This window comes from Psittacula echo (assembly GCF_963264785.1).
Source record: "Psittacula echo genome assembly, chromosome: 1".
Taxonomy (NCBI): domain Eukaryota; kingdom Metazoa; phylum Chordata; class Aves; order Psittaciformes; family Psittacidae; genus Psittacula; species Psittacula echo.
The window spans coordinates 20,382,417-20,395,181 of NC_137735.1; positions in this window are offsets into that span (position 1 = coordinate 20,382,417).

A 12,765-nucleotide genomic window follows, 5' to 3' on the forward strand; every position below is an offset into this window, starting at 1 on the left:
GGCTTCTGTTTTATAACAGACTGCAATGAAAACTCTGTGCTCCAGAAGATGCTGAGGACCTGGCAGGTTTTCTGTTAGTGAGAGTCAAGGAAAGATAGAAAGATCAAGCTCAGAGTGTTACTGAATGTAGCCTCCCTGTAGTTCTATTTTTACTGTGGTGGACTTCTTTACAGTCATATTCTTAATTTTAGCTTGAGGGAAATAACTGAGACATGAGCACCTGACCACTGGCTGCTGGCTGTCTTCTTTCAGTATCTTCATACCTACAGTAGAATGGAGGATCAGGGGATTGGAGCACCTCCCGTATGAAGACAGGCTGAGAAAGTTGGGGCTGTTCAGCCCGGAGAAGAGAAGGCTGCGTGGAGACCTCATAGCAGCCTTCCAGTATCTGAAGGGGGCCTACAAGGATGCTGGGGAGGGACTATTCATCAGGGACTGTAGTGACAGGACAAGGGGTAACGGGTTCAAACTTAAACAGGGGAAGTTTAGATTGGATATAAGGAAGAAATTCTTTACTGAGAGGGTGGTGAGGCACTGGAATGGGTTGCCCAGGGAGGTTGTGAATGCTCCATCCTTGGCGGTGTTCAAGGCCAGGTTGGATGAGGCCTTGGGTAACATGGTTTAGTGTGGGGTGTCCCTGCCCATGGCAGGGGGGTTGGAACTAGATGATCTCAAGGTCCTTTCCAACCCTAACTATTCTATGATTCTATGATTCTATGATTTTATAGGATCAGTCAGTTTTAATGTTTGTGCAAAGGTACAGCTACACCTGACTAGTTTCTTTAGGCCAAATGCTGATATGCATTGTGATTGATCGAGGCAAGCAGATTCTTTCCCAGAAGGGCTAAACATTATCACCTTCAAGCCTATAAATGGGGCTATAGAATTCATTCTGTGACCCTACGGAAACATAGAGTATGGGTCACAGAGTACAACAAATCTGCTCTTAGGCCTGAATTCTGCAAAACAGTATAGCTATAACTATTAAACTCCACAAGCTAGAAGCATGAAGAAAATATTAATACCACCATGTTTTAGGGTGTTAATATGTAAATAGGATTAGATCTTATGTGTTTGTTTTTTTTCTCCGAGCAGACCTAGTATGAAAATCATACATTTTTTAACAACTCCAGAAGAATGAGTGTATCATGGGCACTGCAGAGACACTAAAGCCTGGCTAAGTTACAGTGCTGGATTCTGTATTCCAGTTTAGGAATGCAAACTTCTACTCCAGAATAGTTTGCATGGGTAATTTTCTCTGGTCTTTCCTCTTACGGTAGTTTGTACATTTTATGTGCTTCATAGGTGGTAAGTTATATCTCATGCACAGCCATATATTACGTGTATACAATAAATATATACAATATATAATATATACAATCCTGTATATTATTTTTAGGTTGTATACAAAGGGGCAGAGGAAGAATAATTTCCTTCTTGTTCCAGCTAGTTATTAGTTTGTACTATAAACATAAACATGAGGTGTAGTGACCTTTATAATTTATTTAATCTTACCATGCTGTTTCTTTAGTAATATTTTATAGGGCTGAGGCAGTTATGGTAATCATATGGTGCATAAAATCTATTCTCTGTTATGCATACAAAATTTACTTTCTTTTAATTTCATCCAGTGTGTCCCTATGCTTGTCTTACAAAGCCATATTGAATAGAAATGGTCTTCAGAAAACAATGATAGGCATACTGTAGGCATTGTCTAAGCCTAGTGCCTTCCACATAAACAAAAAAATTACATTTTTTTTTTAAATACCTGTTAAAGGAAAACCTTCTGAGTGTTTTTGATTCCTTTTTCTTTTTTTGGCCTTTGAAAATTATCCTCCTTCTGTGGTATTTTCTAACTCAGTTTTAACAATATTCTTTTAAATGAGATGACAGTCAGCTTTGCGTAGTATCAGCCTCCTCACAACACACTCCTGAATGCTTGACTGAGGATCTCCCTAGTCTCCCTGATATTTAGGAACTTGCTAGGCCCTGTGATGCTTGAATCCCTTTGATTATTTCTTCATCTCCTTTTTGTAATGTTCAGAGTGGAAGACGAGAGCTTAGAAACTAGCCATTATACCAAAGGATATTGACTGCTTAATTATGTTCACACATTAAGTGGCTAATATGAATTATGGCTTTGGTGCTATAAAAATGCTTGTTATTTCCTGTTAGGGGCTTTCAAGTGGTATAATTTCCAGATCTTTGCCCAGAAGTTTGGAGCTGTAGATGCAACGGATATGCCTCCAATGACACTTCACTAATTGGTTTGGCATGTAACATTAAATGCATTCTGTTTGAGAATTCTCTTCTGATTGAAATACATTTTGTGTGTGTGGTGTGAGTATGTTTTTACATGCCCTGTCTGGTGGAACAATGGGGGCTTCTAACTGTGTGCTTTTTTTTAACTTGAATACTTTCTTTGAAGTGAAGGCAGGTATAGTTTTGTGTTAACTGAGGACCTGCAGAAACATACTGAGTTGTCTTTTGTACTGTTTAATTTTTCTTTAGGGAAGACTCTTGTGGCACAGAGATACAATTAAGTGGAAAAAAGAGTGGTTAATTTTAATTCTTTCCCGTTTTTATTTATTTAGAATATTAGGTATTTTATTTATTAGAATATAGATCTTTATTATTTATTATTTTATATATTAGAATATAGGTATTTAGAAATAAAGATATTGAAGATAGAGACTTTCTGAAACAAATCTTTTGAAGTATTATTCTAGTTGTCTCAACTGTATTGATCAAATTAGACAATCAGGCATAAAACCTGATTTTTTCCTTGTTATTGGTGAAAATTGTAGCATGCTCAATGGATAACTTTACATCAGAACATCAGAAAAAAATTTAAGGCTTATATACAAATATATATATTCTATTGTCAAGTTAATACTCAGAGAATATGTTTCTCAGTTTGCTTTTTAGAGTCCATAGAAATATTTTTTCCATAGGCATCTCCTACTAATTTTATTTACACACTTCGGAGGGAAATTTGTGGCTAGAGAGATATTTACATGTGAATCATTACTAGTGTGAGGGACAAAAGTGAATAGGTAGCTTGTAAGTCTGTTGAAAAATACTTACTTGAAATACTGATTACAGAAAAAAGTCTGATATTTGTTTCACAGCACTAGAAACTGTTCCATCAGTTTTGATAATGTCACTTGGAAGCCTATCTTCCAGCAAGATCCCAGGATCTGTCAATAATATCTGTATATAATTGGTAAATCATTTCAGTTTGCCAGCTGTTCAGAAATTGTATGACCAAGTAGACAAAATTCAGCCATATCACAGATTTATGCTTAGCTGAGGTTATGGACCCTTGGGAAGATGTCTCTCCTCTGATTTGAACTCTGTGCTTTTTATCATTAATCTCTGGTTTTGATCTTTTTAGTTGAAATAAATAACACTGTGCAGTTTGGGTCTATTGACCTTAATCCAGAAAGCAAGCTACTATTAGCAGACACCTGTGTGATGGTGTACCAATTAAAATTAGGAGAGTAAAGAATAATGTTCCAGTTTGCGTACAAATAGCAATTTGCATAGCTCTTCAAAGAGAGAAACTAGGATGTTTTTTGAACTCTTTGCCATTTATCCTTGAGGCAAGTGGGAAAGGATCATAAAGAATTGAAAGGCAATGGCAGCTTTAATTTTATTTCTGTGTAGTGAATGTGCAGTGGTGTTCCAACTTTATATATCGGATACCTGTAATTTCCCTGAAGTTACCCAACTTGTGACATGATTATTTTGCTTTCAGCTACTGTGTTCAGAGAACAGAGATGTATGGGGTGATTGTGGCAATTTGGAAGGAGATGAGGTTGAAAAATAAAACAAATATTTACAGTTATTGGATGAAAGAATGATTAAAATAGTAGTTTATCAAAGTGAAGAAAAATAATCCAAAATCCGCTTTAATATTTGCTCCACTTTACAGAGAAAGCAAAGGAATGAGGATGAGTGAAAACTTGAATTAAAAAATTGGCCTAAAAATTCTAGGCTGGTGGGACTTTATGCCAGCAGGTTCTCATCTGTCAGAGCACTGAGGTTGTTTTAAAAGAGGGCTGAGAAACCTTTTGGCTCTGGCAGCCAATAGACCTGTATGTGGTACTTTTTGTTACCACAGTTATTTACAAGTGTTCCTATGCCTGAAAATTGTCATCAGCTCCCTGGGACTCTTGGAGTTCATGTATGCTTCCCTCCCTGTGACTTTCTTAGAATATTTATATTTTTTAACTTGCTGAGCTGATTTTCAACCTTGCTTCTGCAACAGGAACAGCAGTATAAATACATGGGTGATGAGCTGTGGTGTGTGTGTGCATTTCATTGTGCGATGTCTCCAACCACTGAACCAGGCTCTAAGAGAATCCTGAAATGGTTTACATCTATCTTTTAGTTACCAGTTCTCCATCTTTTTGAATTTCAACCTTTTAGCTGACGCTGTCTATTAATCTGTTAACATGTACAGAGAATTCTAAATCAGTGAACTTTACTGCAGAGCCATCTGAGCACCACTACTGCAGGTTGTTAGTTCCTGGCTTTCATGACGTTTCTTTCTTCCTTCTTTTTCTCTCATGTTGTTATATCAGGATCCAATTTGTTATGAGGATGAAATTCAACACTTAATAGGAATTATGTTTCTACCACTGAAAATTTCAAATGGTTCTCAAGTGAAACCTGAATTGTGTGTTACTTACCTGTGAATATCCACTGCAATGGACATATTACCTTATAGTACTCTTGACTCTGTGATGACAAAGATCTACAAATAATTTGGAGTTTACAGAAAAGTAGTGAAGCGGAGATCTTTTCTCAGGCCTGTGAGTCATGAGCTTGGAATCTTTTCCTAGGGGAAGGAGACCTCGGAGCTATTTGTCTTTCTTTGTTTCTCTTTACCTCAATATTCTCATCTGTGAAATAGTAATAATACTTGCTGTGTGATTGGAAGGTCGACTTCATTAGTGTCAATGATTGCCAAACATTAGGCTGGCAGAAAAAAAATGGTGTATGGATGTTGCAGTTTATTATATTAGAGATTACATGTAACTATCTAAACAGAATGGCACAACTTCATATTCTGAAATAATTTTCTCTAAGTAACCATAAGAACTTAATTTTCAACAGGAGATGCTTATGGTTTGGACAGTTACAAATATTAGCGCCTGGAACAAATGAAAGAATCATCTGAAGACAAGCTTTTTTATTAGTAGTAATGAATAAATATATTTAAAAGACATTTCATGCATAATTGCTTCACAGACTCATTTTCTGGGCTTCACTTCTAACACAGTACCTGGCAAGACACCAGTTCAACGTACTGTGCTTGATCGCAGTCAATGCATTTGTTCTATACAACAAAAAAAGTTAAAACCAGCAAAAACAAAAGCAAAGAAACAGAATTTCAGTGTGCAAGATATCTTTAAATGCAGCATTAAACTTCTACAATTCACTGAGAATAATGGGTTTCTACAGAAATTTACACAATTTGGTGCAACACTGGAAAGAATAGCAAGGAGGGGGACAGTTCTTGATACTGCGTAACTTTTCCTTTTCACATCACCAGGCAACATGTTAGGTGAGTTTCAACTCTGAGGTGAGTTTCAGAGAAGACTGACAAACTGCTCATTTGTAAGGCCTCCTGGATAGGACCTACTTTTTTTCCATGTAAATCCAACCACCATGAGAATCTCTTAACTGACCAGGGCTACTAGCAGGAATTACAATACATTTGCTTAATAATAGTCATACCTAGAGGATAAAATCAGTTGATCTTAAAATTTCAGCTTAATTATACAAAAATAAAAAGATCCAAATACACTAAAATGATCCTGGCCTGACACAGGAGACATGAGAAATGGCAAAATCTAGTGACAAAATCGTGTTTATGGCACCGTTGATGATCGTAGTAACATGGCTGTGGGCAAAATAAAACCAGAATAAAACCTTAAAACCCAAGCCAACTTGCACAAGTTTATATGCAATTCTATTAACTGCAGTGAGGCTGCATGTGTGTTGCCAAACATAGTTGCTGTTTATACAGGGCAGCACTGAGTAAGAGGGTGGTGGAGGGACAGAAAGAGGGAATAGGTCATTTTGACAATTTCACTTTTCAATGGCTTGTTTGCTCATTTGCCTCACCACTGTAATCACCATTTATCAGTGACTGAGTGATGTCTTTGTGTAATATTTTGGGCATTAGATATATGCTAATGCCTTTTTCTAGCTAGGATAATCAGTTCTGTTTACTGCAATATAAAATTATGACTTTGTACTTAGTAAAAAAACACCCCAAACCAGCAGTGATTGTAAAGTATTTTCAGTTTGACATAACCAGATTCAACATGTAGTGCAAATGCTGTAGTTCTAAATTTGGCACATAGTCTTAACTACAGGAAACTGATTTTGATGTATTCACTGTTTTTCATCACTAGTTATTTCCTTCAGCACATTTAGCAGGAATACTTTAATAAACAGTTTGACCTGGGTGTCTCTGGATGATCTAGAGAAACAATGAAAACAATGAAGCTGTTAAAAATGTTACCAAAATGTGCAAGAGTAATGAAGAGCAGGACATGCTGAATTATAATTACGAAGTCAGAGTGACTTTAATTTAGACATGATGGATGTTTTTACAAAGGTACAAATCATACTTACGTGTTCAATTTTGTTATTTAGCCTAGTAAAATCCTCCATAGCTTGTTCAGAAAACCAGAGGATATTCACAATAAGAAATTTTCAGTTGTTTATGGCTTTTTATTTCAATGCTCAGTGTTGGCTCTTTGTCTCTCTTCTCCACATAATTTTTAGCTGACTGTAATTAGAAAATGCTCTTTTTTTTTTTTTCTGGAATAACTTAGTCTAATCTATTCTTATTTGCTTCCTCTGTATATTTCTATTTATTTTAGAGTTCAAGTTCAAATATTTCTTATTCCTTTGAAACATAAAAGCATTCAGAGGTTTGAGTTGTTTTAATGTTCTATGTTTACCTAAAAATATCTGTCATCTCATGTAGTCATTGTGAAAGGTGAAATTACTGGTGTAAAGTCCCTTATTTTATGATGAACCCTCACAGGTCATATGGAGGTATGCAGTCAATGTCCTGGAGGTCAGCTACTGACTCCATTAAATTTTTTTTTTGTCATTTTAAAGCTGTAAAACCTAAAATTTTGTTTGAGGTTTACAGTTCTGAAAATGCCTTCTGTTGACTAAGCGTCTAGGAGTAGCTGATCCTCCTTTTTCATCTCAGTGGAATGTAAGTAGTGACCATCTAAAGATAAAGATTCTGCAGGAGGTTGTTTTAGTGTCGATAATATATATTTTTTATTAAAGTATGATAAGCATTTTACATTTTATAATTGATTTATAGCAATTTTCTTGGATGTAGGTAATAAATGATTTCTCATTGCGATTTGAGTCTAAACCAAAACCTTTATATTTTACAAAATCAGTTCATTTGCTGTGGAGAAAAGGGGAAAGAAAGACTTTTTCTATAGCTTAGTGGACAGAAAGTCACATGGGCTCTGGGAAGCCAGAGTTCATGAGCAATAAATACTTTGTACAGAGTGGATTCATGCCAACAAGAGAAAGTGAATCACCTCAGAGAAGTGCAAGAAACAGCTCTCACATCTCCAGCCTGATTCCGGGGACAGTTCCTTACCTAGACAGGTCACTTGGAGCTAATGGCTTCTCTGCAAAGGATACCTCTGCCTCATATCAGAAGATCTAGCCTGGACCCAGTAGTCTGCACCATTCACAACTGGTGTGCGACTGCTCTGCCATTTTTTTTTGCAATTTTTGTTAGTTTTCAAGCTGCAGTAAAAACTGTTTTCCAGAAAATCCTTATTTAATCAATTTGCTTTTGTTATCTTGAGGTGTGGCTACTCCAAATTGGAGCTGTCTCCAACAGAGCTCCATCCACAATTAAATGACATTATAGGCAACAATTTTTTGCAATGTAGTTAATATGTTTTATAAAATTTCTTAAAAAATTTCTTTTAGATCGTGTCTATTTTTTCCAGACCAAAGGAACAATTTTTTCTATCAGAACCCTCAGAGAGACTCTCTTATTTTGGGGACTGACAGTAAAATTAATGGCAATATTTTATAAAACACACAATATTCTAAAAATACTGACTTTGCAGTATAAAACATAGGACTGTTTTACTGCACTCATGCAGTCTGTCCTTCTGCATTAGTTGCTGTCATTTTTAGCTATAATATACTCAGAATATTTTCCAAAAGTTTTACAGTATTTCTGGCTCAGCAAAACAGTTAAAATCTTCTAATGATTGTAAATGACGGAGTTTTTTTCCAGTCATTGCAGAAATTATTGCTGATACTTTGTGGTCCAACCACGAACACACTGTCCTACAAAGATTAACTAGTGATGATTCCTTCATTTATTCAGTGGCAGTAGTCCCAGGTTTAAATACATATCACACTGTTGATCCTAGCAATTATCATTCAAACTAAATCTATACACAAAGTCTCATTTATTCAGAGCTACATTAATGAGTCAATAAAGCTCTGATGAATCTGGCTCTGTGTTCCTATCTACATTATCCTGAAATTTAAGCTGCAACCAATAGACAGAAGAAGGTTGCTTTTTGCTCCTGGGTTGTTTTTTGGTTAGTTTGTTTGCAGTCTTTAATCTGTTTCAAACTTTTCCAGTGAAGAAATATAAGATTCTTTAGACTGGGTATTTTAATTATAACAGTTTTATCATATTCAGTGAATTTCGGATAGCACATATATTGCTCATGCTGATATTACTACATCAAGTGTCACTGATTACCAAGGGAGTCCTAGTTTGTCCAGTGGAAGATTTATCCCATTTGTATATGCATGCAGCAGAAGAGTGCAGTCATATTGGTTATCCCATTGTTGTTAACTTGGTGGGACTATAAAACTGTGGGTACCTTCACCTGCCCCAGCTCTACGAAATGTTTTTCTTTACATTACTTCTGCTTTTTTGATATTAAATAAAGTGAGCATTCATGATCTTACAAAAGAGAAATTCTCTGCTTTGATGTCCCTGATGCTACATATTAAGTAATCACACTCATGGCATGATTCTGTTTTAACATAATGCATGCTTGATTCTATTTATTTATCTTGTAATTCCTGAGCTGTTGAAGGACGATTTTTCTCCCACAGTTGTGCTGGTTAGTCATGAACAATCCTTTTTTTTTCAAGAAAAAATGAGATTCTCATTGATTTAAACAGCTTAGGGGATTTAAGAAAAGGTATAAATATGCAATAAAATTTTATGAAAGGCTGATAGATACTAGTGAAAAAGTCATGGCAGCAGGGTTGAATTCTATAGGTTTACCTGTTATGAACTCTATACTTCCACCATCATGGTTTTTTTTTTTCTCTTTTAACGAATTTTTATAAAGACAAACATACATGGTCGCGCATGGAATGAGATGCATAGAGTACTGAATTAGTATGGTTTCTACAAGGTGAAGTTTAGTTGGAGCAGCATAGTCTCATTCATGTAGATTTGAGCTTGAGCTAATGAAATTATTATGATTTCTTTAAGTTTATGGGGAATAAGAAAACATTTCCAATGACTACTTTTTTAATTTTTAACAAATTAACTTACTAATTAAAATATAGCCCAATGTCTTTAGATCATAACTAGCTAAAACAGAGCCAATTAGGGTCCGTCTTCTCTGGCTATAAAGCTGGGCCTTCTGGCACCATGGTGCAGGGTCTGGCTAAGAAGCTCTGAATTGTGCAAAGCTGAGATCTGCCACTACAAGGAACATTTTCAGTAGCTTTAAAATTTTGATATTATTAGCTAGAATGGCTTCATTCCCTGCATGTGTTCTTGGCAGTCCTGTGTTCTTTAAGCACTTGCTCTTCGCAGTGTAACATCATCCATTAACTCTCTAACAATGCCTCAGCTTTCAATGTCTAGCTTGTGTAAGACAATGAGCTTTTGAGTTCAAAGACTGTATGGAAACTTTGTGATTTGTAAGCTGAGACTTATACATGGAATAGTATGAACACCTTCAGTGCTAGTATTTTATTCTAGAATAAATTCAGGTGAAGAATCTGAATTGCTAACATTTTTTTTCTCCAAATTTGACATACAGCCAAGCAAACAAACACTTTTCCCTGTTTTTGCGAAGAATACAACAAATCATTCTCATTTACAGTAAAAATAAAACCTTTTCTTCTAATGAGTTGAGAATGCATCAATTAGAAGAAATCAAAATGGTTTTTTAAAACTGAAATTAAAAAAAATAAAATCAAGATGTGCTGAAATGGCCATTTCATATAAGTGGAAAAATACAATGTTTTATTTTGCAAAAGTTAGGAAGGAGCTCCTTTTAATTTTTAGCACACATTTTCAGAGTTTTAAAATTAAATTAAAACCTGCTTTTTTGATAAACCTGTGTCATGTTTTCAGAGTAGTTAGTGTGAATCCATATTCATTGCTGGAGGAAAAAAAGGGCTTGGGAAAAAGAATAAAAAAGTCATATATGTTCTTTTCTTTTTCTTCTTTTTTTTTAATTTTTTTTTATTTTTTCAGTGCTGAGCATTCACAGGTATCTGTGGGAGGAAGAGCAGAGGCTGAGGGGCCTCAGCTACCATCACACATGCACCCTACCGCTAGCCTCTTTTAGATGTTCCCAGGATGCTTTGTACAGTAGCGTGACAACTGTGAAAGATTTCTTCCTTCAGACTCAGGCTGTGCTCACCCCTGCTGAGCTAGGAGTGACAAAGGAGTAAATGTCTTGAGATCGATCACTTGTCATAACACTGCCAATGCAGAACTAGTGCCTGCCTTCCTGCAAGAAGGCTGTGGAACTTTTAAAACACCTGGTCCAATTTAGCCTAACCTGGCTTCTTACCAACAGCATATTTGGCGTATTCTAATGTTGTTTTCTTGTTCAACTTTTAAAAAAAGCAGATCATACTGGCAAATTGCCAACCTATGAAGCTGAACTTTCCGTTAATCTGAAATTAGGAAGAACCATTGAAAGGATAACTAATTTGTGGTTATTTTTGTTTGTACAACACCCATGATGTAAATTGTGCACTTGTGGGTAGTTAATTTATGCTTGTTTTATAATGAATGCAACTTTTTTTCCCTTCAATCTTTTTTGTTTGTGATTCTTTGCCTTATTTTTCATGTTTATTTTTTTTCCTGAGCAAATTGTTCTTTACTGTTTCTTCACTTGTTTACTTGGCAGATGACAAAGCAATGACTGAACTTGGAGTGTTCTTTGGTATCACTTAGCAAAAATTAACAGAGAAACTGTTCTGCAGGTGCATTGTGTTGTCACCTTGACTTCATGTGAGCTGTCCTTGAATCCCATGTTATCAAGTGAGAGCTGAGATATGAAAGAATGTTGCATAAACAAGTTCTATAATATGAGAATGAGGTGGATGTTACATAACACATGAAACCTCAGCTATGTAACTTGAAAGTAGAGTAGTAACTTCATACACTTAATTAAAACAAGGACAGAATACAGCTTGGTATTGCAATAATATTAAATCAAAAGACTGCTCTAGGTTATGACTCACCTTTCTATGTACATGCAGCTTCCTCAGCATGATTCTCACATAGGACACACAAGTACTGCTTCAGAGGATGTATTCCCCATAAAAGCATATGATTAGGTAACACCTCTGTGGAAGGCTGACCTCGGTAAACTGTCAAGTACCCACGCAGCCACTCTCTTACTCTTTCTTGGCAACAGGATGTGTAGAGAAAATTGGATGAAAAAACTCATGGGTTGAGATAAGGACAGGGAGATCACTTACCAATTACCATCAGAGGCAAAAGACTTGACTTGGGAAAAATTAATATAATTTATTGTTGCTTAAAACAGAGCTGGGTAGTGAGAAAGAAAGACGAAAACTGAACCACCTTCCCCCTAGACCTCCACCTCTTTTTCCCAGGGTCAGCTTCACTCCTGACTACTCTGCTTCCCCCACCCACTGAGCTGTGCAGGGAGATAGGGAATGGGGGTTGTAGTCAGTTCACAGCACTTCTCTGCCATTACTTCCTCCTCACACTGTCCCTTGTTCCAGTGTGGGTCCTTCCCATGTGCTGCTGCTCCTGTCAGGGGAACCCATTCCAGCATGAGCTCTCCAAAGGCTGCAGCTCCTTCAGAGAATAAACTGAAAGAGAGTGGATGTAGATTAGCTATAAGGAAGAAGTTCTTCACTGTGAGGTGGCGAGGCACTGACACAGGTTGCCCAGAGAAGCTGTGGCTGCCTCATCGCTGGCAGTGTTCAAGGCCAGGTTGGATGGAGCCTTGAGTGACCTGGTCTAGTGGAGGGTGTCCCTGCCCATGGCAGAGGGGTTGGAATGAGATGATCTTTTAAGGTCCCTTCCAACACAAACCATTCTATGATCCTATGATGATTCTATGAGCATCCAGCGGCTCTTGGGTCACGTCTCCCTGGCTGCTTCTTTCCCCTAGCTACAGTGAAATACCTGCATAGTGTGGTCTCTTCCATGGGCTGCAGGAGAATCTCTGATCCAGCACCAAACCCTCCTCCTTCTTCACTGACCTTTGTGTTCACGGACTGTTTCTCACGCTTACTATTTTTTAACTTGCTCCTCTCTCCTGGACAGTGTTCTGTCCTTTCTTATATACATTCTCCTAGAGGTGCTGCACCATGGTTGATGGGCTCAGTGGGTTCCTTGGAGCCTGGTGTAACCAGCTGTGGCTGGCACGGGGCACCCCACTGCCGGTGCCCGGACACCTACAGTCCATACAACCTCTCTTTGGCTAA